Below are 25,068 nucleotides of genomic sequence, written 5' to 3'. Positions count from 1 at the left end.
GACCACATGTAACACTCAAAGGTGTTTGTTTGTGCGCAATGACCTTTTCATAAATGTGTGGGACATACAGGGAATATGTTTGGCAAAAATGTGCGTACAGAAGTCAAAGAATTAGTCTTCTAATGTGTGGACAAAATCACAACAAACCCTGTGAGGCGAAGTGCACTAACGGTAGCAATATTGCTAGCAACACCATTACCACCGACCTCTGCACACATTTTTGTGAAAGTGTCACAAGGTGAAATGGGTGAAGAAATGGGTAGTGAGAAGGTATAAGGAATCAATCTTTTTGAAATGTTTTTGTACAGAAAATACTTTTATTACACCGGATCTCATTTTTCCACTTTTGCAAAGATAGCAAATATGACAACATAGCGTCTTCATGCAGAACTGCTCTTGGTAATTGGAGCATCTGGGTAACAGAAAGTACCCTAATGGCACAAAAGCATAATACATGGCATTGAACCTTACGTTGTCAAAGCAAGTGGTATGCAATAGCGTTCTGGATAATGTACCTTGCCAGCTTAAGAATTGATTCCATAAAGATTTATGTACCGTGATATGGCACCTAGTAAAGAACATACTACAACCTGCAACGTAGAAGGGCAAATTCTGAATGGAAACATGAAATGGTTAAAAAACACACTAACATGTAAAAAGTGGTAAGGTACTTTTATTTCACAATGCACATTGCTAAATCATCACCCTTTCCTCAGTAGCAAATATATTGGAAGTGAGTGTCTCTGTAACACAATGAAAAGGTCAGGTTTGATGGTGACGTTGAGTTTTTCCCACACAATAACCATGTGTTGGCGGCACAGTTTTTAGCACACACACAGTATGCACTTGCGACACAGTAGTCGGTTTCCTCACACATTCATTGACATGACGGCGGCAATCGCTGTGAAGTAGTCTATCAGAAAGTATGGTATGTTACTTATAATGTTAGTGGCAAAGGTGACGTTGTTGTTTGACCGCACTGAAATAAGCGTCGTTGACACAGTAGGCGTATTGCTGTCACAGTGATTTACAAGGCGACGTGAATGGCTCTGAACTATGACACCAGAAAGGACGGTATGTTGCTTCGTACCGCTACAACTGCATACGGGTATAGAGGTCCGATGCGGTCATCCCATTGAATGATGACGCTCATACAACCGGTGACAAATAGTTGCACTTGACGGTTAGAAAATCCATCACTCGGACGCTGAAAACCATGACATTCACAATAAGGAAGGAAGTAACTGAGGAGAAGAAAAGAAAAATCTGTCAATACGAAACCTTTCTGGAAATGTAAGGTGTAACACATAACATTTCTATAAACAAATAATGTTATATGGGGAAAAGTACTAACTCCCAAAAAATCTAACAGTGTACTATCGTCATAATAGATACAAAATATCAATGCCACATACATTTTGTAGGTAATAGTGGAAATTGTAGTGACAGCGTACAGACGGCGGTAATGTGCAAGTTGAAATTTCAAAGGCACACAAAGTTTCAAATGCATTACTAGGAATCATTTTCTTTTTCAGACTAAGTAAATAATGGCAGATTGGTGTATAGGCCTGAAAAATAACCTTACTTGATATGCACTGGCTCCATTTCGGCCTCCGCAGTCGCACAGTAGTTCTTTGCAAGAAGACATCCTCGGGAACTGATATTTCATGTGCTTAACAAACCTTTTTGAAGCATAACTTATCAAAGGGAATGTTTCACAAACTGTGACTCCCTACATTCTTTCTGTCTCCGTTCCCTGTACTGCAAGGTCGAAAAACAATTGACCCTTATGAGGTCTGCTACATGTGCGACCACACTGAGTGCCTACTGAAAAAATGAAAGAAAATAAACTAACCTTCACTCCGAACGCTAATACATTCTCATTTGCAACAACATAGCAGCAGTCAATCATGAGAACCGTTACTCCCGACCACGTGTCGATGCGCTGTATTTACGAAACCGTGCAGGTGGCTGCCTCAGATTACAAAATATAGGACGCCAGTGTAACCGCAGCACTTTTGGTGGTTGTTTCTTACATAAACGCAATAAGGACTTGTCGTACAGTGACTACCAAATTTCACTGCATGGTACAATAGTGGTAACAAGAACAAAGCACTGGTTCACTTTCTACTGCCAGATATAAGTAATGCTTACCTTTGCACTCAGTGTTTCATAAAGGTTTGTTTGCAGGGATTTTGGCGTACAACACAAAAACTGAATGACCATGGCGGCTGTATCAAAAGAACGCTACGCAATTGATGCCGCGGCAGAACCAATCGGTGAAAGCGCAACATGTTGCCACATGGCATGCCATCGATTAGCCAATAGAAATATGCTCCACTGTGCGAACAGGGAAGTGGGACTGCGGAGCGGACATAGATATCACTAATTCTTAGAGTGCTACTTTTTGATTGTTTTAAAGGAAAGTACAGTAGCAATTCTCACAAAATTTACAAGAGCACGCCTTTGAGAACAAGCCCCTGTCCCTGCCACAAAAATGATGACAATCCGTCCAGTGGTTTGGCCTGTAGCCGTGCGCAAAGTTTTCCCCCCATTTAGTCTATGGGAAAAAAAGATGTTTTGGGACCCCCCCCTATAACTTTGGCCCCCCTGGACGAATCCTTACCAAACTTTGGAAAACAATTCAGAGTGGCCCATATACTTTTGTTTTGCAAAGTTTGGTGTCGATTCGTCCAGGGGGAGCAGAGTTATAAGCCGCCCAAAAAGTGCTCTTCCTATGGAAACAGCAACTTAACCATAACTACATGGCCACTAACGTGGCCATGTAATCATATGATGTCCCTGCAACCTAAGGAAAGCAGTGTAACAACATTTGAGAAAGGTAAGATCTACAAAAATAGCACCTTTTGCATGTTTAGTTGCTGGCTGTTAGCTAAGAAAACCACCTGCCCTACATATGTCAGTGCACACAAAAAGAGGAAACCAGAACTGTGATGTCATCAGTGATGTAATCAATGACATTTGTGATGTCATCTTTGATGTCCTGGGTGTTAGTCTTAGCAGTGCACGGTGGCGGCGCTGTTAGGGAGAATTCTCTGTTTAGGTTGAATTTCCTAACCTAGTGAGTCCCCTAGCAGGTTTGCTGGATTTCTGGAGTTTATTTTTTTCTCCTGCCAAGAGTGAGACTCTTTTTCTCCCACTCTTGGACATGATTTATGGTGTTCCTTTGACTGTTAATGTGTTTTATGGGCTATGGGGTCCTTTACTCCATAGGGTCTCATATGTTTTTACTATGTGTGTCACACAGCACCCTCCGTGCCGTAACACAGGGGTGTCATAGTGACACCCCACCATAGACTCCATACCCTGGGACTGACTACTGTCTCCCAGGGCATGTAAAGTCACCATTGGCTTTACTAGTCCCAAATTATTAACAGAAACCAGTACAAACCATCATATTGTGGACGTACTTGTCGGGGCAATTCGATTGCCCCGGGGTCTGTTAGTCGAGGGGGCACGTCTCCGTCGCCCCTGATCGAGTTTTGGCTGGTGGCAGTGTAAACTACTTTTTATATTCGACCGCAAATATTTCCCTATGGGATTTTCCCATTGTTCGAGGCTACAACTTTAATTATTTAATTCTCATAGCCTCGAACAGACCACCGGGTTATTTAATTAATATTAATTCGGCGGTTGGTAGTTTTTGCCAGGACTCGATTCTAAAATGGCGTTTGAGTCCTCTTCTGTGACTCCAACCCAAGTCGAGCCCTTTGTTCCACCTTTTGGCTGGCTTCTCCACAGAAGCCTCCAAAAGTGGTGCCACTCTGTCTGGGTACCACAGAAGGTGTGGGAGGGGGTTTAAGCACCCTGGACTGAGTTGCTTTGGTAACTCAAATCGCACTCTTGTGTGATTGGCCCAAGTGGTGAGCCGGCCGGCTCACCACTTAGCATGTTTGATTGACAGCTAGGCTGAGTGAATGGGGGAATGCTGCATAAAAGCAGGGCTTTGGGGTCTGGAACTTCAGAAGTCGCCACAGGACCTGAGAATCCGACGAGGGAGAAGCTGAGCTGACCTACCACGACGACACCACCGGTGGAGCCCTGCAGAACCGACTCACCACTTCCCGACGACAGAGAAGATCTCCCGGCTGGAGAGGCTTCTTCCCCTGTCTGGTGGGCACAACCAGTATACCTTTCTTTCTTCGCACCCCAAACCAGTTTGTGGTCAAACTGCCGTGCCAAGCACCCCGGCGGCCGGATAGCCACTCACCACTGAACCGCGAATCAACGGACCGCTCCTTGTACCTGAGAAACTGCGTGGCTGGTTTCTTCCCTGGCAGTGCAACGGACTCCTGTCTTCCTCCACAACGAGATCCTCTCTTCCCCCGGACGAAGCACTGACTTGCATCCACTGCCAGGAACAACTGCCCCGCTGGAGTGTTCTCACCACTTTAAGGTACCGTGTCCTCCAGGCCTCCCTTTCTAAAGATTGCTACAGGGTAATAATAACTCCTTAACCTTCTGGACTGGGCTGGTCACCTTGACCCTCTAACTGGTCCCTTTCTTTGGTCCAACTCCTTTTTGAACCATTACAAGACTTTTGTGCACTGCAACCATGTGACCTTGGACACATTTTGTTTTGTTCCTCTTAAAGCGGATCCGGCCTACTGACTCTGAATTTACGGTTTTACTTTGCCTTACTCTCTTGTTATGTTCTTGTAAAAGTGTTGGGATCTGTTTCAATTTGTTCTCTGCTTTTCTCTCCCTTTTTAAAATGAACTATTAGAGTGCCATCTACATTAAGCGCTCACCGCTGTCTGAAAATAAGTGGGGCTTTACTTAAGACTTGTATAATATTCTTTTAAGGGAGTGTATATCTTTTAGTGACCGTGTTTTTGAATTGCGTACTATTAGTGCCTGTGTGTTTTTCTAGATGTGGTTTTAAATAAATAATTATATCTCTTTTACACCAAGCCCTGGTCAGTGTTTACTTGTTCCATTGTGCGCTCTTGACCTATTGTGAATACTCTGTATACTGCCTAACTCTTCTTGAGGGAAGTCTGACTGCTCAGCCACAGCTACCAAGTGAATCTGTGTGGTACAGACTGCTACCAAGTGGTTTTATGCCAAACACCTGTAGTCTTAAATCTTTTACAGTGGTCGCAGAGGGAACTGCACAGATTTCTGCCTAACAGGTGTGAGTTATGGTTGCTTAGCTTACCATAACTGATGAATTTCTGGGGTTTTTCGGTTTTACTTTAAACCATAACGTCCCTTTAACAACGTTTTTTTTACTGAATTTCATAGGTTTTCAGTACGGCAACTTAACCATAACGTCCCTCTAACGTTTTTTTCACTGAATATAGATATAGATAATGTAAATGTTATAAATGTTTACTAAGACTCCCTTAGTTTACATACATATAACATAGAAAATACTGAACCCCATGCCCCGCTAATAATTTTGATACCCACGGACCGTTCGCATGTCCGCGGACGGACACGGTCACCATCAAGACTGCAAAACTCAGGGCGTATCGTACATTATTGTATCATTCAATAATAACACCAAACGTGTTCAAAAAGCACCACATAAATACATTACATTCAATAATAAATAAGAAGTGGAAACTGTATATGTAACACACCAACCTTCCAATTACATAACATATGCAACATAATGCAATATACCAAAACAAAATAATTATGCCTCCAACAGAATTACCTCACACAAACTGCACAGCAAAAATCAGCAGCACACGTATGCAGCAGTAATACCAAAACTTAGCAACAAACTAGTCAGTAGACAATATTTATTTTATATATTTATACATTTCTGTATTAGGTACAGTAAAAATAATATATATATTTACACAGAAATGTCTACTACTTTGGAATGGCTTGAAAAAATGTTCCTCGTGATGAAATAAGTGAACAAATTGATACTAATAAAAGACACTACACTTCTCTATGTAAACAAATTATTACCCATTACTTTATATGTACTTACCACATTTTTTTTAAACACACCATAAACACATTAAAAATAATACAAAAACAGACCTTAGAAAATCATCTGCAGCGAATGCAGCAAAAAATAGATCTATTAAAAGAATAGTGCACTCAGAAATATTATTTTCCCAAGTGTTCGGGCATGTGCTTCTAAGGATACATTGATCGATTGTACAAACATTTCATATGCATATTACCATAATTTTCCTTTTTTTTTACACATGCAAAATCAGGCACCAGGGCGCGGCCATCTTGTGATAATCGAATCCTTTGCTGCATCGCCCAATGTGGACTGCCTTGGCGGCACTAATTCATATGCCCCGCCCCTGAGGCTGACATCACCAAACCTAGTGATATTCTTCACCTATCTCCAGGACATTACTATACAGCGTAGTAAATCGCACCCAATCATCACCTACGTGATAACGTTAATTGACGCAGAACCCGGAATATCAACACACATCATCTCACAATACAGCGCGTCCCAATTTTGAATATAAAAACCATATTTTTAAAGGAAATAGCAAAACTGTACAATCTTTAAAGTACTTTTATTTCACAATAAACGCTCCGAGAACATCCGGCGATTGCTATATTCAAGCAAATAGGTAATTTGTTTCTTCGTTTGTGATCCACAAATGTTTATCGTGAGACACGCAGTGTTCCTTTTGGGTATAAGAAGTGCATTGGTTGCACTGTGAATCGCAAGCCTTTGCCATGAACTTGGCGCTAGGCCACCGTAAACGATGTCAAGTTGCACCTTATCGCGGGTATGGCGTACGGGCATATGGGCCCGTGGCAATCATCCCAAAAAAGCGTCCCTGTGATCCACCCATTCATGGTTATCTGTAGCTGACGGTTAAAAAAACATCAGTTGGTATCTGGAATCCATGACAATCGTAGAAAGCCAAGATATAGCTGTTTAAAAAAGATAACAGAAATGTGTCTCAGTAGCCGATCTTTCTTACACTTTATCATTTCAACCTTTAATTTGGCCCGCTGTTACAACAATTGATAAGCACGGACGTGAAACAATGTGAACTCAGACAAAATAATGTGCAAATTACTCTTTGGTTTGCTTTAGAATTACTGGTATGGGGTATGGTCATCTCGAAATAGAATGCTGAGCCTGACGCTGCAATCAGGGAGAACGATAAATCCAAGAGGAACACATAGACGGAATTTTAATTAAATATTAGCGTTGAATTACGCGTTTGTGAAGCTGGGTGAACCCACTACTGGACTACACGCATCTCGATGCTACACTTCCCATTTGCCCAGGACAAAACAAACTACACACACAAGTTGTAATTATGTGTCATTGCAATATGCCACACACAACAAACAATACAATGTAACCCACCAATAATATCACTGTATCACCAAATGATAATTTGACTAGTTCGTGTATAAAATCGTCCAAAGTAAAACTTACATAATATTTGGCATTTCCATTCTATCGGCGTAATGCAGACACTCCGTTCAGTTCAACGAATTTTCATAAAATGAAATTCCATGTTCCTTTCTCCAATTTTTGAATGGTGAACATTATTATATTTGAAAGTCTTACATCCCTCCCTTCATGCATTCCTTTCGGAATCCTCCCTTTGTTTCAAGGTAAAAAAACAATGGAATCTTATACTGTGTACCATGGGTGAGTTTGCTCAGCTAGGAAACTAAAATTGAACGGCGCTGACCTTCACTCAGAATGGGAGCCGATAGGCCTTCCGACCACAGTGACATTACAAATATTTACAAATATTTTTCAAAAACATATTAATTTTTTGCTACCATCCACCAATGTGGGCTACATTTCTACTGGTTTATTTTGTTCCTCTGGAGAACATCTTACATCTTCTTATTTCCACCTGTTGAGAACAAAAAACAAAACTATTGTCCCATATTGCCCTATGTACTAAACCAGAAAAAATAACCTTGACATTTGGAAGTATTTTCATTACTGCCTGAACCAAATATTCCAAATCTGCCAACAAAGTAGGGGCACTGACATACCCCAAATACAAAGCATCACAGTGCAAAACAACTACATGTGCAATGTTTTCCCTGCCTATATCTCCACAAACGTTAACAATTCCCTGCACAATAAAACCAGGCACAGTGCTCCACTCCACCTCCACTCCTTTAACATCAAAATTGTTTGGCACATTCCTACATTTAGCATATTGCTCCAAACCATGCACAAACATATCTCCAACCACCAACACTCTGATTTTCTCCACCTCTACCATCTTCACTACACACAGCCTTTTCCAACAAAACCACAACCTCAACATCTGATTGGCTGATCTCTACAGTCCCCTTTACATGCTGCATTTGCTGAGAAACCCAGGATGTGGCATGTCCTGCCCGCGGACACCCACAATTTCCGAAGAGCACATAACACTGGGGCAGCCCTTCTACCCTTTCCACTTCACTCTCTGCACTATTTCCTCATTGGCTACTGTTAAACAGTCAAACAATCATCCACCAATCACATCCAAGAACTCTACATCTAACTCTATCATCACACAACAGCACTTTAAATGTACTATTGATCACTCTCAGTACAAATCAGCTGTCACTGCAACAGACCTACAGCAACAACTACTATAAAACTAGCCAATATTTCTACTTGCAGATTCATGCACATCCACATGCATGAACACAGACTACAGGTATGAATATTTTCTACAAAGTACATGTACAGCTCTTCTAAGAATACATATAAACAGAGTAACTGCCACTTAGCTTGTATAAACTGTAAAATGACCTTACTGTTATGTATCCCATCTGCTATGATGAAGTGTCAATTGCAAACCTGTTTCCTCTCCAAATTTGTCTTTACTCACACAGCTATCTACATTTTTTTTATTTTGTATTATTTTATTTTATATTAAAAGATGGGAGAAATAACAGTATAATTATGAAAAAGACTGTCCAGTGTGTTACAAAATTACAGGGATGAGTACATGGATCTTCATTCAAACACACACAGACAATATCATCCCAGCTCATACAACACCACTGCCTCTATATGAAATCCTACTCCTTTATTTCCCACACCTTCACAAATGCATACATTACATGCTTTTCTGTACAATCTTTGCCATTTACCGTGTAAAAATAACAAAAAATGCATATGATTATTTCTTCTACCTCTTACCATCCAATAACATAACATTAAATAAACAAGTGTGCTCTATTCGTTTACTATTATACTCATTTGTAAAACATATTCAACTAACAGATTCTAAATAAAATATACAGGATGCACATAGGCAAAGGAACGTGCATATGCATACTATGCTCATTTGTAAAAAAATACAACTACTACAAAACCAAAAAAAAACAATGTCTACATTAACAAAAGTGCTATAAACACACATATTCACTAACTTCTTTGTTTTACAATTGCAGTGAAGACCACTCCCCTGAAAAGCATCAGCGTCTGAAGTACGAACAACAACTTCGAAGAAACCTGCACTTTCCATAAAAAAAGTAAGTACAATACTAACCTAATAATCTGTTACTCAAATACACTAGCATTTTACTGTTGTAGAACAAAGAATTGTATTAACCCTTTGCCATTAGATGTATTAGCGCTTCCCCTTACCAGTTGCATACTTTATATTGTCATCTCAAGCCCAGTATAGTAACACACAAATACAAGAATACCCTTACTGTCATTTATCCCATCTGCTATGATGAAGTGTCAATTGCAAACCTGTTTCCTCTCCAAATGAGAGGTTAGTGAAAAGAATCTGCCAACAACGCCGCTCCGGCACAGCAAGTTAAAGATGACTTGCAACACTACAACATACCCCTAGGCGGCGTCAATGGCAGTTTCCTTTCTCTAACCATCGCTGATGGATTTATATGACTAGGCTGAAAGAACACAATAACCCAATTCAATGAGCTTGAATAGGAATTTGGGTATCGGGAGCAGGAGGGAATTTGGCAACACCCAGGAACATTGAAAATATATACCTTGTGGCTACGAATAAGTAGAAACTGGTCTTGACAAAGCCATAGACACTGTGAAGGATTTGCTCCAACCATCTACTCGCCATCCCTTGAATTGACACATGGGGATCTGAATTTGGCTTATACCATTCCAAATATAAGTGCACACCTAATTGTTCGTGACCTACGTCCTGAAGAAGGTCTTGAGAATCAAAGACAGTCAGTTCTGTTAAATGTGGACCGAAACACGTGTCGACGATTATGTGAACATTCTGGTTAATTAAAAAAATCAGATAAAACATGACACCTCAAAATAAGGATTGGGCCATAAATACTTGTGATAATCACTGTTTGGTAATACTTGTATTAGGAAAACAATACATTATGTATAATTCGCCAAATTAGTTTTTTAACAAATGACAGTATGAATGAGTGAGTTTGGGATTGAGTATGAACGTTGAATATTTGAAATATATGATGATGAATTGACACTTATGTTTTTAAAAGCAATACATACAATGATGTACTATGTGTTTATTGATTGAAATTTGTCATATTTTTTTAACAATCCGTGTCATCCCTATCCAATGGTCCACCTTTTGTTTTGTGATGCCCATGTCTCCTACAACACAAATATATCTGCTGTACTCACACACATTTGACCCTCAGGATTCACCATAAAGGAGTGCAACTCCCTAGTGTTCCATGACAAAAATCTCGAACCTTCTATTTTGTTTGCATTATATCAATGGGATATATTCTGCACCATGCGTGCAGTTTTCCCCGCAATATAAGCCTCCCTATTCACAGTATTTACTCCCGTTAATAAGAGGTGCTGTGATTGCAGGGCACTGCTAATCCACAGCAGTCTAGATCTTTTCTCCATCATGCTTCTAGGCCAGCCTACCGATCCTAATTTTGGATCTGCCAGTGGACTCCCGGAGGTCCCCTGTGTGACTGGCACCACAGTTCTCCCCGAACAGAGCGTCATTGCCAAACCCTGACCCTTTGACTCCCCAGTCAGAGTTAAATGCAACAGGGATTTGCTCTGCGAATCATAATGGGGAAGCAGCCACAGCTCTGTGTACTTTGTGTGTCATAAGGGGTTCAATATTGTACTGAGGAGATCCACAGTCTCATAACTGACTTACCAGAGTTCTACTACGTAGATCAGCGTGTAGTGGCCCATAGAGACGATCTTCTGCACGGCCTGCTCAGACTGTCTTGACTGCCACTCAGTTCCACTCTGCAGGAAACACAGGGTTCTTAGATAGCATGAATGAGTGAGTTTGGGATTGATTATGAACGTTGAATATTTGAAATATATGATGATGAATTGACACTTATGTTTTTAAAAACAATACATACAATGATGTACTATGTGTTTATTGATTGAAATTTGTCATATTTTTTTAACAATCCGTGTCATCCCTATCCACTGGTCCACCTTTTGTTTTGTGATGCCCATGTATCCTACAACACAAATATATCTGCTGTACTCACACACATTTGACCCTCAGGATTCACCATAAAGGAGTGCAACTCCCTAGTGTTCCATGACAAAAATCTCGAACCTTCTATTTTGTTTGCATTATATCAATGGGATATATTCTGCACCATGCATGCAGTTTTCCCCGCAATATAAGCCTCCCTACTCACAGTATTTACTCCCGTTAATAAGAGGTGCTGTGATTGCAGGGCACTGCTAATCCACAGCAGTCTAGATCTTTTCTCCATCATGATTCTAGGCCAGCCTACCGATCCTAATTTTGGATCTGCCAGTGGACTCCCGGAGGTCCCCTGTGTGACTGGCACCACAGTTCTCCCCGAACAGAGCGTCATCGCCAAACCCTGCCCCTTTGACTCCCCAGTCAGAGTTAAATGCAACAGGGATTTGCTCTGCGAATCATAATGGGGAAGCAGCCACAGCTCTGTGTACTTTGTGTGTCATAAGGGGTTCAATATTGTACTGAGGAGATCCACAGTCTCGTAACTGACTTACCAGAGTTCTACTACGTAGATCAGCGTGTAGTGGCCCAGAGAGACGATCTTCTGCACGGCCTGCTCGGACTGTCTTGACTGCCACTCAGTTCCACTCTGCGGGAAACACAGGGTTCTTAGATAGCTCCTTCTCCAGCAATAGAATGCAAAAACAGACCTCAGAACGAGAGTGTGACTGCCTCGGCTGCCACTCAGTTCCACTCTGCTCCCTGGGAAACACAGGGTTTGTTCTTAGATAGTTAGCTCCTCCTCCAGCAATAGAATGCAAAAACAGACCACAGAATGAGGATGTGTTACGGCCCTGATTGCCACTCAGTTCTGCCGAAAGCACATGTTTCTTAGATAGTTTGGCTCCCCTCCAGCAATAGAAAGCAAAAACAGACTGCAAAACAAGAGTTTGACGGTCCTGACTGCCACTCAGTTTCCCTCATATGCAAGGCCATCACATTCTTAAACAAGCATTGGCAATCTCAATAGTTTGGGATTTTGTGTAGGCATTGAAAAGGCACCTGCCAGGCATTGCCATAGTGCAGTGCTCTTAACTGCCCATTGATGATAGCAGCTGCACAATGTTGTGAATACCTGGGCACTAATATCAGTGCCTTGCAAATGCCTAATACTTTCACACAAGCTAAAACGGTTGGCTTTGTCAATGCTTGTTTTTAACACGACTTTAGTGAAGGACACACATTTTGCTTATAAATAGAAGAGCTGAAGCTGGACCTGGTTGTGACATTTTTGTTACAGCAGTGGGCATTTACAACTCCAGTTAATCATTAACTCTAAATAGACTGTGTGGGGTGCATTTAAAGGCCCCAAACAGAAGTCCCTTTCACCTGAACAGCAGAAATTAAACACTGCCACCAAAAACGGCCTTGCTTTGCTTTCCCTGTCACATGAGTGGCAAGCATTTAATCACTGCAACCAAGAACGGCCCTGCTTTGCTTTTATTTCACATGAATGACAAGAGGTTATACGCTGCAACCAAAAACGGCCTCGCTTTACTTTTATTTCACATGAGGGGCAAGAATTTCAACATTACAACCAAAAATAGCTTTTGCTTTCCCTTTCAAATGAACAGCAGCCCTTTAAACACTGCAAACAAAAAACGGCCTGGCTTTTTCCTTTTTTTCATATCAAATGAAAGAACCATGTGGAAGGGGGCCTACCCATCATCATCTATGGACAAGCAAAATGTGAATACATCTAAAGAGAAGGAATCAAAGAATCCTGTGAACTGCAAGACAGGATTTTAAACATTAAAAGCAAAAACTGCCTGCACACGTGTGAATAGAAAAACGGCTTTAAAAAGCCACAATGGAAAAAGATAGCACTGCCCACGGGAAATGTCAGAAAGCAAAACCTGATGTGGGGGGTTGACCAAAGAGCATGCATATTATGTTCCAACCCACAAAACTCCAGTCACCTTTGAATAGACACTTACTACAGGAAAAACAAGTTCGGGCTGAGGCAGGAAACTTCACATTAAAAGCCCTGCTTCCAGCTGGAAGTCGCACCTAACAGCGAACAACCCTGCAAGAAAAAGTGATGCTGCTGAGGGTGTCATAATTCCCTGTTCTGCAGACATGAAGGCAGGAACCCAGAGATTTCAAAGTGTGGTTAAAGCATGAGCAGGAGGTGGGAGCCCTTCCTGTACCCACTACAAAGAGCAAACTGCCAATTTCAAAGGGAGTTATAAAAATCTCTGGTCACCGGCTGAGCCCAGAGGAAGACAGATGGCTGTGGGGGATGAAGCGGCCCTCCCACAGGTGGAACAAGACACTCCCAATTGACATTAAAAGACTGATTTCATTTTAGGCATTTTGCACAGCAATCAGAATGAGGATTAATTTCGTTTTGTGCCATTTTTTCATGTAATTTCCAGGCGGTTTTAAATATATAAATTGCATTTTCCCAGGACTGTAATGGCCAGTTAGGCTAGTTTTCTGGATGATGGGACCATTTGACAATTATGAGATTTGGTAAAGAGATGGAAAATGAAATAAGAAACATTCTTGATCATTTGCAGATTCATAACTTTTGTACATTTTATGAAAAAGACAAAAATGTGCCAAATGGCTATGCTGCATCGTACGGAATTGGCGATCGGCTTACATAATTCCCCTTGACCAGTTAAAACCGCCTATCTGTTTCATATGATGGCGGCTGGCATAAGTATGAAGTTATGATATTTAACTAGTTTTTGCCAAAAAGTTGAGCTGAGAACAAAGCTGGGTAATAAAGGGGAAAGACAGATGGTGCTCCAAAATCCTTGATCCAATCATGACTGGGGGCGGATAGACAGAGAGAAACTGTTCAATCCTGGCGGCAGGGATAATTACAGGGTACTCCCACTAGATTGTAAAATTAGGAATGTCATTTCTGCTATGTAAGGGGGGCTGTACTAGGACAACAGGCACACAACAACTGGGGAGACATAAAAGGAGGATGGAGAGAAGGCTGCTGAACTTTACCATCTTTGAGAGTGCAATGACCAGACACCATGCCCTATCTGTCCAGAGTGTCCCGAGATCCAGCTGGCTTTCCTGAATCTTAAACCAAGGCTTGCTTTATAAGTAGCATGTAACCCCACCCCTAAATTGCATAAACCCGTCATTTTGGTAGTAGTACATTTAATCCAATATCTCATTGAAACCCCCACATTGCCAGTGTAATCAAGTTATCTCCCCCTAGAAGAATCTCTTATTTGCTTGTGTATGTTAGCATATCTCCTTTGAAAATCCTCTCAGTGTCTGTGTAAATCTTTAGTATATTTTTCAAGTAAATCAATCCCCCCATTGAAATTCACTGTACAAGATTGTTGCAATTTGAAATCAACCATCTTGTTCCTGGTGTTTGTATTTAATTGTTATGGTCATTAAAGTATTGCCTCAAAAGAATTAGTCTCCTTGTAACTAAAAACCGAGTTTGTCAGTGTATTGTGTGCATTACCAAACACATTCCTATTTGCATCTGTCCTATTAAATCCAAACCGTGGTTCCTATTGTGAGTAATCCTTTTGTCTAGAAGTCTACCTGTTATGTGCCTCTGTCCTTGTCATTGAAAACCGATTTTCCTATTGTAAGCTAAACCCTTTCGCTGAGCTGCCTGTCTTTGTAAACCTCAGTATAAACGAATTTCTATTTGCCACTGTATTTTCCCTTTGCATTTGCTTTTCTCCCAAAACCGATTTTCCCACTTAATTTTTCTTGTTGCCCTGGTGTGCTGATTAGTATTCTCTAAACTTTCCATATCTCCTAAAGTGTAAGCAATTCAAATTTCCTTTCATTCTGTCCCCTAGAAGTTGTGAGTAATAATCAAAATCCCATTCTGCCATTTTGCTCCAAAAACAGGTTTTCCCTTTCTTTGCCGACTTCCCAATTTGGGGTGGTGGGCTTTACCCCGAATCTGATTTTTTCTCTCTATTCCTACTCCTTGCCTCTGCCTTCCATTCAAAGGAATCAAGTCTAATGAGGTTTGGAGGTGAGTGTTGCGGTGGGGGAGTGCTAAACCGTTGGTGCTGTCACTTGGTGGAAAATTGTTCTTTTTCTGTTTTGCCATTAAAAACCTGAGTGTTCTGTAATAGGATATCTTAAACTAGTTGTTCTGTAGAGATCATTGTATTTTGTGTTACCACAACATTGGTGGCTGTGAAATTGTTTGATTTTCCTTTTTCATTAAAAAATATATTAATAAATATCTTATTGGTACACCCCGGCCTGGTTACTAGTCCATTGTGACACGGGGTGTTAGTGGAGATTGTGTGCGATACGGGTTGGAGGCCTACTCAAAAGGAATCCGTAGTATATTAAAAATAAAAAGTGTTTTATTGTATGCCACATTCATTGTTGGGGAAGGAGTCCCCGGCTGGAGTGTGCCATGTAATAAAACCGTGACAACTGCTTTGATAAAACACTGGCAGGCACTTTCAGTGCAAAGTTTGATGGTAAGGCCTGAGTAAATCGAGCTCAAAGAGTTCCCATGAGGAGGTGTTTTGAGTGGGGAGGGGCAGGAACTGGGTGGGAATGGCCAAAGGGATTAGCATGGCCATGGGTAGTGAATGGGTGGGAAAATAATCAAACAACACCTACAAGCTTTGTGTCACTCCTCATGTGCCATTTCTCCCTATCTATACTGTAATGCTATAGTTTCAGTTTACACATAGCGCTAAAGCACCACCTAATAGCTCAAACTAAAAAATGGTATTGTGCATAAACCTCACCTGTAAGTGTGAAGACTACATAGGGCCTCATTAGAAGTCTGGTGGTATCCCGCCAGGAAACATGGTGGGATCCCACCAGATGGTAATACTGTTACTGCCACTTGATCTGCCAAAATTACCGGCAGACTACAAGTGGTGGTAAGTGCTGGTATTCTCCATTCCGTGTAGTTTTATAGGACTCCATGGAGGGAATACCCGGTATTACCGGAACCAGTAATACCAATGCCAGTAATACCAGCATTCTTTGGTGGTGGGGTGCCAGAATTACCCGCAGCTCGGAGCTGCATTTAAATCCGGCTACCCCACCTAAAAACCTGTATGCCGGTGCAGAAACGTGCAAGTAAATGTTATTACCGGCATGTTATTTCAGCACAGGCATACCTCTAATGAGGCCCTATATGTAATTGACTTGTGTTCCTGTGTTCTTTTGGGGAGGTAGGGGAGTCTGGGGGAGCTGTACCTGTAAGGGAATACAGATACCCTGTGCGAAAAGTACCTTTAAACAAATGTGCATTCCCCTGTAGTGAATTTTAAAACTCGAGAATCCTCCTATTCACAGATATAAAAAACAATATGCGAGCACTGCACAATGGAATAAGGAAATGAAATCAGCACAATGGGCATCATGCCAAGTTTGCCTGTCCAGAAATGTGAGTGCCGGAAAGCTCACCGGCACCCTTGCTTCCGGACCGGTAAACTATGGGTTTGCTTGCCGGATCGGCTGTGCCTGACAGGACTGACCCTGCTGGGCGCAGCTGTCACGGTAAGCAAAGCTGTCACGGAAGCACCGGCACCGTTGTTAGTGGTGCCGGTGCTTCCGTGTCCCCACTCCCATAGATCCCTATAGGACTCTATGGGAATGGGGATTAACACAATTACTGGTGCCTGACTTCCCGGCCGCTGGACTTGTAATAGCTCGGTGGCACCGGGAAGTCAGGCGCCAGTCATTTTTTACGAGCTCGGCAGCAACCCATCGTTAGCACCGGCAGGGTTACCACCAGACCCGTAATGATGGCCAATGTCATTCTCAGTAAATAGATAAATACACGGCATTATGATGGTTCAAACCCCTTTAGTGGGTATTGTTCCTATTTTTGGGTAGGTATTATCTACACTGATTGGCGCATAGGCGCATCTCCCACTTTTACTCTAACCCCTTACCTATGCATGCGCACAGATGTGCCACTAGACATCGCTAGCAGATGTACATAGACATGGACTAAAAATGAGCTTCAAATACTGTTGGCAAGAATCAGGTAGCTCTACAGTAACAACTGACAAATACATACTTTAATACTAAAAGCAATAGTGTGCAGTGAAGCAGTGTAACTCATACTCAAACGTTTCTGTTTTTGTCCAGAGTCCTTCTGTCTCAGCCCTACAGAGGGATTTCCTGACCAGGTTATTTTTACAACAGAGCACTTGTCATTGAATACACATGCAGTAGACACTTGGTCAATAAAATCCTTCCCCTGAAAGTCTAATGCAGCTAAAAGGCAGCTACAGACTGTCAAAATTGATTAAAAAACAAAAGGAACCGCAAAAGAAACAGAAAAACATAAGCAGACTTACCTGTCTTCTGCACTGGATACTGTATGGCAGAGGCCTGCAGGGTGCAGCCGCTGGCTGAGCAGCCTAGGTCCATTAAGCCAGAACAGCTTCTTTCGATTGGTAGATTCTCCTCTCTTCTTTGGGGGGGATGCTGACCGTGGCTGGCGCTTTGGCCTCACTGTGTCGGGAGGGGCGTGTCAGCCGTCTTCCAGGGATACTTCTAGACCAGGGGTCTCCAACCTTTACGTTAGCTAGAGCTACTTGTAGTGGAGGCCAACAGTGGACAGCTACTAGTGGGTGATATTGGGGTGGGGATATTTATAAACCTCTGAATTTGTAACAATATTTTTTTGGCCCAATTATTTCCTCTCTATAAACAGATGGAATAACATATGCCTTCACGATTATATTAAGAACTTCAAAAACCTCTTTGTTGCAATATTATTTATTAGTAGCTGTCTCAAAAAGACAGATATTTGTTGGACTACCACATAAATATCCTGTACTTTTTGTGCCCTTTTGCATTTTATGCAGGCTTTCTACATGCTAGGCACACTATTGTTTTCCAAATGTGCATTTCACACTTCCATAAAAAAACAAAAGTAATTTCCAAATTGAAAAATGCTGCTTGTGTTCACTAGTTTTCATTGAAATGTTTTTTTTGTCAGACACCACCCATACTGTGTTATTTGTGTGCCCCTCTGTGTTTTAGCACAGGTTATATTTATAAAGATGTTATATGCCTGTCAAACTGGTTAATCACAAATAAATGCTTCTGTTGTGCTGACAGCAGTTTTTAGGACATTAAACTGTGGGTTCATGGGTGGCAACTTTTGATTTTCATCACAGGGGCAGAAATATCCCTACCTCCATCCTGAATATAAGCAAGCAACCAACCCAACCAATACCCTGGCCAAACACATTTTATAGCACTTTTTCTATGATTCCAGTGCTATGCGGACAACACTCAGCTCATTTTCAGGTTACCCTCAGCCACCTCTTCTCCCTCCCTCATCTCTGACTGCCTGTCCGCCACCCAGGGGTGGTGTGCCGCCAATTATCTCTGCCGTAATGCCAGTAAGACCGAGATTCTCCTCATTGGAACACCTGCTCCCTCCTTTTCTGTCACTCTCTGGACGGCCTCCCTTGGCCCTCCTCCTGCTCCCACCTGTGAGGCTAAAAACCTCGGGGTCATCTTCGACTCCACACTCTCCTTCTCTCCTCACATCTCTGACATCTCTAAGAAGTCACACTACCAGCTGCACCTCCTCAGAGGCATTCTTCTTTCCTCTCCTTTCCCCAGTTGCTCAATGTCTCCAGAGCTCTGGTTCTCTCTAAGCTGGACTATTGCAATATTCTCTTTCTAAACCTGCCTGCTGCTACACTCCGCCCTCTGCAACTCATCCAGAACAGGACTGCAAGACTTGTCCTTGGCCTCAAACCCAGGGATCATATCTCTCCAGACTGAAATCTCTGCACTGGCTCCCAGTGGCTGCGAGGATTAAGTTCAAAACCCTATGTATGGTCCACAAGGCCTTCTGGGGCCTGGGGCCTGGGGTCTCAATACCTTCAGCTCTCTCTTCCAAAATATCATCCTTCTCAAGCTCTTTACTCATCCGCCTCCAACTCCCTCAGGGTGAGTTGCTTCTCCATGCAACGAGTTGGTGGTAGATCTCTTTCCTTGGCTGGGGCCTCCCTCTGGAACAGCCTCCCTGAAACTTGAAGAGAATCATCTCCGGTTCCGGAAGCACCTCAAAACTTTTCTCTTTGCTTCTGCCTTTTCTCCTCCTCTCCCCTGCTGACTTCCTGGCCGATACTGAAACTGCACTGGTCACCTGTACTGGTCACCTGGCAACGCCCCCTTCTCTCAAGCCCAGCCCCCCCCAGTCGCACACCTGCACTGCCTTCCTGGCAACCCCCCGCACTTAGGGACTGTTCTGTACCCCTAAAGCTCCACCACTAGCACTTGACACTTGATGTCTGCACTACCCTTGCACTTGCCACCAGCTGGCCGGACGCTACTGATTGTTATTTATTATCCCATGTACTGCACTGTCCCCTTCCCCTCGCCCCGCCCTTTCCTCCTTCCCCGTTCCCATGCACTTGCGTGATCTGAATGATACCTTGCCTAGTAGTATCATTGTCTGTCTTCTCTCTGTTCCCCCCTCCCTTGCCTCGTCCCGCCTTGAAACACTTATGATATGATATGGCATTTAGTTTTCAATATACAACATCTCGGAATCGGGCTGTCAACCTGCTGAGCTACCGTGGTAGGCTTCTACTGTACAGTGTGTCTATGGATCGCTTAATGTACTAAAAGTGGGTGTACCTGTGTCATGGAAGTGATTTAAAGTGGAAATGTACAGTGTGGAGTTTGGAAAGAAGCCACATGAAAGAAATTGCGCCATTTTTTAAATATTATTTTGAACATTTCCAGGCGAGCAGCAGTGCTACTGTGATATTTTCATTGCGTGGTCACAATGATCCTGATCCTGCCCCAAACCCTCTGACATCTCTGGCAAACAAGAGCAGCTTGCTAAAGCAAGACAGTGTCGGGGGCGCACAAGGCCAACTCTGGTACTACAGGCAGCCTGCAGAAGCAGAACGAGATACTGACATCTGTCAGGGGATTTACAAGCAACTCCATGTGGCACAGCAGCTAAGCTTCCCCCCCTGCAATTGGGACAACCAGCAGTCCGGATCCTGATCAAGGAAAATAACAGCAAAAACACGGCATTAAATAATTTAACTTTAAAATTGTTCCTTTTTCAGTATTTCCAGCACGGGTGACTGAAGAGGCTCAGACGAGCTACTAGTCGCCTGCGATCCACCGTTTGGCGACCTCTGTTCTAGACACTACGTCCTCTGTTCTAGACACTACATTGGTGAGTGGCGTGAGTTAGTTCTTGCCTCTCAATACTCAAGCCTCGCTGTAGAGACGGAGTTCCTTCAATGCCAGGTCAGCTGAAGCATACACCTACATGTACTTGACAAAACATCCATCACGAGCACGCCTCTGTAAGAGGTTATTACCACTCAGTTCTTACCTGCCTCGCCACTGGAGCAAGTCCACCGGGAGAAGCCCATCCCTTCAAATATGGCCACCCTCCACTGATACCAGGGCTCCATCAGTGCGGCTTACCTCTACGTTCTCAAGAATCAAGACGGTCAGGGACTAAACATTCCAGCAGGGTGGTGGGCGGAGCCTCTTTCAGGGGTCTGTAGCACTTTTGGGCAATACTTAGAAAACAGTTTCCAAGTGCAGTTTACCCAGCCATTTTACAAATGGTAAGATTTTTACTAACCCGCCGTGCTGGGGAGCTCAGAACATATTCATATCTGATGGTGACAGGATACAAGGGGGAATTCCGTGATCCTTAAGACTAGGCCATGAATAGTAAGTTGGCGATTTGAACGTATTGATTATGAATGTATTTTAGCCTTGTGTCTTGGAGAGCAGAATTACCCTTAGGTGGGCTCATTATGTCAAGCTCACCATGGAAAATACTGATTTTTGTTTTTGCTAGCCTTTAAAGGATGCACTTCTTAGCATCACATAAGAACGTTTGATCTTATGAAAGGGAGCGGAGAGAAGCAGACTTAGCTTCCACACAGGGACAGATATAGCATAGGCCAAGCCTTAGGACTGAGGAGACCGTAGTTGGTCTATTTTAGTCGGACGCGGGTTAGAGGAACAGTGAAGTGCTCATATCAATGAGTAGCTAGATTAGAGGAGGAAGTTGGTAAAAACCTAAAATGTCGTGCGTGTAGACACATAGCATATAGGATGTGCATGGTAGACTTTATGTACATGCCATAGCTAGGGCACTAAAGGAGATACACAGGGGCCGATTCATGGAAATGGGCGCAGAAATCCTGCAAGTGCTGCGCGCAGAGAAGGACACGGTGCGAGCCTGTGCGCAGAAAGAAAATGTGCGCCACGCATATTCATGGAATTGATTGCGCAAAGTAACTGTATTCGCAAGTCGCTCCCGGAACGCCCCGACACGCCCACACCTAAGCATGAACAGCCACAACAGCTACCCTTGCGCGCTCCCCCGGGTGCGAATACACACACCTGTCAAACAGTGCATGGAGTCCCTTGTAAGCAGGTCTGCGACTCTAGGACCCTGCGCGAGGTCCCCCATAACTGTATCCCGGCACCCTGACAACATGCATTTAAAATCCTATGCGCAAGTGTACTTACTCCTGCCTTTGGGTGGCGGATCGTATGACGGACTTGTATGGCCATTTACCAGTTGGGACGTTGCACGATTGAATCCATGAATACATCTAGTGCCACGCAATAGTGGGTGTGCGAGGGACTGCCTGCAGGCCGTCCCTGGGAATGGCCACTTTTTCGTAGGTTCTTCCCCATTTTTGGTGTTCCGCCCCCTTCCCAGCTCACTAAGTAGGGCACGCCCATGCTCTGCTCGGAGTCTCGTGCAAGGCCTTTGACGACTTGCACAGACTTGCGGAGCCAGCGTGAAATCCACGCAAGTCCATGGAAAGTACTGTGCATTTGGTTCCATGAATCGGCAAAGGCAGGTTTGCGTGCAAGTACCCTCTTTTCTGCACAGATAATTCCCTGAATCTGGCCCACAGTCCATTCGTTCTCTTTGCTTGTTTAAACTGCAGTGCCTGCCTCCTTTTGGTTAGATAACTATTGTGTCCGATTTTAGAGCACCCAGTACCAACCATACACATACATTCACATTTACCTACTGATGGGTGAAATGGGTTTGCGTTTGCAGTGTTTAAACATGGCTAGGTGTGAAACGGTATATGATAATCGATTAGCAGCCAGCATGGCACATTTGCATGAGTGTGTGGTGGTACTAATAAATCATAGAGGTGGGCAGTGATCCCAGGGAAGAGTATCTATTACGCACAAAGTGCAAGACATCCATTGTGCTCCCGAGGAAGCAAGGGGTTCCTGCGACCCCCATGAGGTCCTCTCATGGTGGGGTGCAGTCGTAGACTGCTGCTCTTCGTTAGGGCACCCTGACACCCTTCCAAAAGACGGCTGATATGTACAAAGACTGACAGTGCGCCACAAGCCTCGCCTTGTCCACGCAAGTACACACTGCATCCCGATGCATGAGCGGGCTGCTGGACCCTATGCATTAGGTAGACTCACCCACAGAGTCGCCTTTACCCTCCTCCCCCATTATCGTCAGCCTCCCCAACCCACAGTCTGCTGCCCATTACACAGTGCTTTCGCTCACACTGACTGTGAATGCGCGAGAGTTATGGCACGTTGATCAGGTGTCACAGCATGTGTGTATCTGCACGCAAGCAACCCATGTCTTGGTGAAGTATATGTGGATATGTCAATTGCATGTGCATGCCAGTGCCAGTGTTAATGTGGCATGGAAGTGCTCGCCTGAATGGCCACATAGAGACTTGACCCTCTTGCCCACACTGTTCTATCCTCACATCACACCACCAACTTCCCCCGCCTAGGAGACTTAGGGCACAGCTCTGTGACTAACATCTGATGAATGTTTCAAAAAAATCACACACAATGGTGCGGGAGGCTAGTGTATCCCTGCCGTTGCTGGCCTTTGCCCTCAGGGATTATCACGCGTAGAGCTCTGAAACAGCCAAGAGGTTGCATAACTTCAAGGCGTGCACGTATAAGGAAGCACATCGGAAACATGCTGTGGTCATCTCAGTGTTCTGTCAACTTAAGCACCCAACTGTTTTGCTGTATCATGTCGGTTACATATAAAGCACTCGTGTGCCTTGTCCATTGAGTTGTTGAAAACGACTTGTGCTTTCAAAGGGGATCTGTGCAAATAAACATGTACCCTCGTGCATATGTTATTTTCCGAGAAGAGCCCATGAGAGGATATTTGGGGTTTGTTTTGTTTTTTCTTTTACCTAACATGTTTAACTCACTTTCATTTAGCCCATGTGTAGTATACTGCATTAATGGAAGACAGGAGACTTGCTGGTTTGCTGGAAGGGCTTTATTTATGAAATCCCCAGCCGGCCCAAATACACGCAAACTGCGTGTCTCTATGAACTGAGGCCAACGGGCCTGAAGTGGCTGGGAGGTGCTGAGTGCAGCTCACGTCCTTAATTGAGCCGCGGGACCCGTTCTCAGAGGAGCCGGCAGGGCGCTCCTATCTGCGTCCTCGGCCCGGCTCGTAATGCGCGCGGAGCGCGCGGGGGCGGGACTTCCGGTTTCGGCGAGATCTCGCGAGAGCAGGGCTCTCGCGACTTCTCTACACACCTCCCTTTTTCCAACGGATGATAGGGTCACTGTACAACATAGTCATTGTATCTCACCGGTCTTCTGTGCTCTCTTCTGGGCCGCTCCCTGGTTCCAGCGCACTCTTCTTGCTGCTCTGGTTCCGGGTCTGCATCGGGTTCTTCCGGTTCGATCTCGGGTTCTAACCTTTCTCTGTCGTCTCCTTCATGTTCACGTTCCTCGCTTCTCCCATAGTTCTTCTCAGTCTCTACTAGTGATCTCTCCGGAGACCTCTCTCTTTCTTGCCTCCTCTGGTACAGTGCTACTCTTTCAACGTTCCATGTGCGCCCGTCTTCCGTGCGAATGTAGTTTGTTCCTTTGTGAATTACCTGGCAAGGTCGACTGTATCGGGACCCTGTGATTTGATCTTTCTTTGGTAGTCTGATCTTAACCAGGTCTCCCTTTCTTATGTCTGGCGCTTGTTTGGCCCTCCTTCTCTCATCACTCCATGACTTCATACGTGCCTTGCTGCTTTGGATTCGCCACACTACTTCTGACATGTCCACAGCCTCATCTTCTCGTACTTTCGATAGCCATGGTGGACTCAGCGTGGACGCCGCACTCCTCCCTCTCAACATTTTGAACGGGGAAACATGCGTGATGCCATTTGGAGTGAGTCTGTGGGCCGCTATGGCCTCTTTGGTGGTTTTGAGCGGGTCCATTCCTGAAGCTGTTGCCAATTGGATGGCGCCCTTTATGAACCTGTTTGCCCTTTCTACAAGCCCATTGGCCTGAGGGTGATACAGGGCAGCTTTCTTTTGTTTGATATGATTTCTTTTTAGAAAATCTTCTATGTCTTTAGAGACCAGTTGCACCCCATTGTCCGTAACCACCTCTTTGGGGAGGCCTTCCCTTTGAAAAACTTCTGTGAGTACTTCTATGACCCTCTTGGTGGTTATATTCGGGACAAACTCTGCCTCCACCCATTTCGATAAGTAGTCCACCAGCACTATGCCATACCTATGTTCAGGCGACATAGCCTCCAGGGGTCCTATGAAGTCGATGCCTATTTTGGACCATACTGCTTCGGGTATTTCTGTGGGTATCAGGGGTGCCTGGCGGACCTTAAGTCTTTTGTCGCTGTTTAAGCATTCATGAC

General features: G+C 43.8%; 1 long non-coding RNA gene across 1 annotated transcript in view; it reads right to left on the bottom strand.

Moving 5' to 3' along the window:
- Window positions 1–11,097: 11,097 nt before the first annotated feature.
- Window positions 11,098–25,068, bottom strand: part of LOC138515576 (uncharacterized) — a 265,603-nt gene continuing 251,632 nt past the window's right edge. The window contains exons 2-3 of the long non-coding RNA XR_011282083.1: window positions 11,939–12,033; window positions 11,098–11,182 (exon numbers count right to left, since the gene is read on the bottom strand). This is a non-coding gene — a long non-coding RNA (uncharacterized lncRNA). The remainder of the gene's footprint in view (window positions 11,183–11,938; window positions 12,034–25,068) is intronic.

The sequence above is a fragment of the Ambystoma mexicanum genome, chromosome 6q, assembly GCF_040938575.1.
Source record: "Ambystoma mexicanum isolate Mex_15411 chromosome 6q, UKY_AmexF1_1, whole genome shotgun sequence".
Taxonomy (NCBI): Eukaryota; Metazoa; Chordata; class Amphibia; order Caudata; family Ambystomatidae; genus Ambystoma; species Ambystoma mexicanum.
The sequence above is the reverse complement of the archived record's forward strand: the minus strand, read 5'-3'. Positions and strand labels throughout refer to the sequence as shown.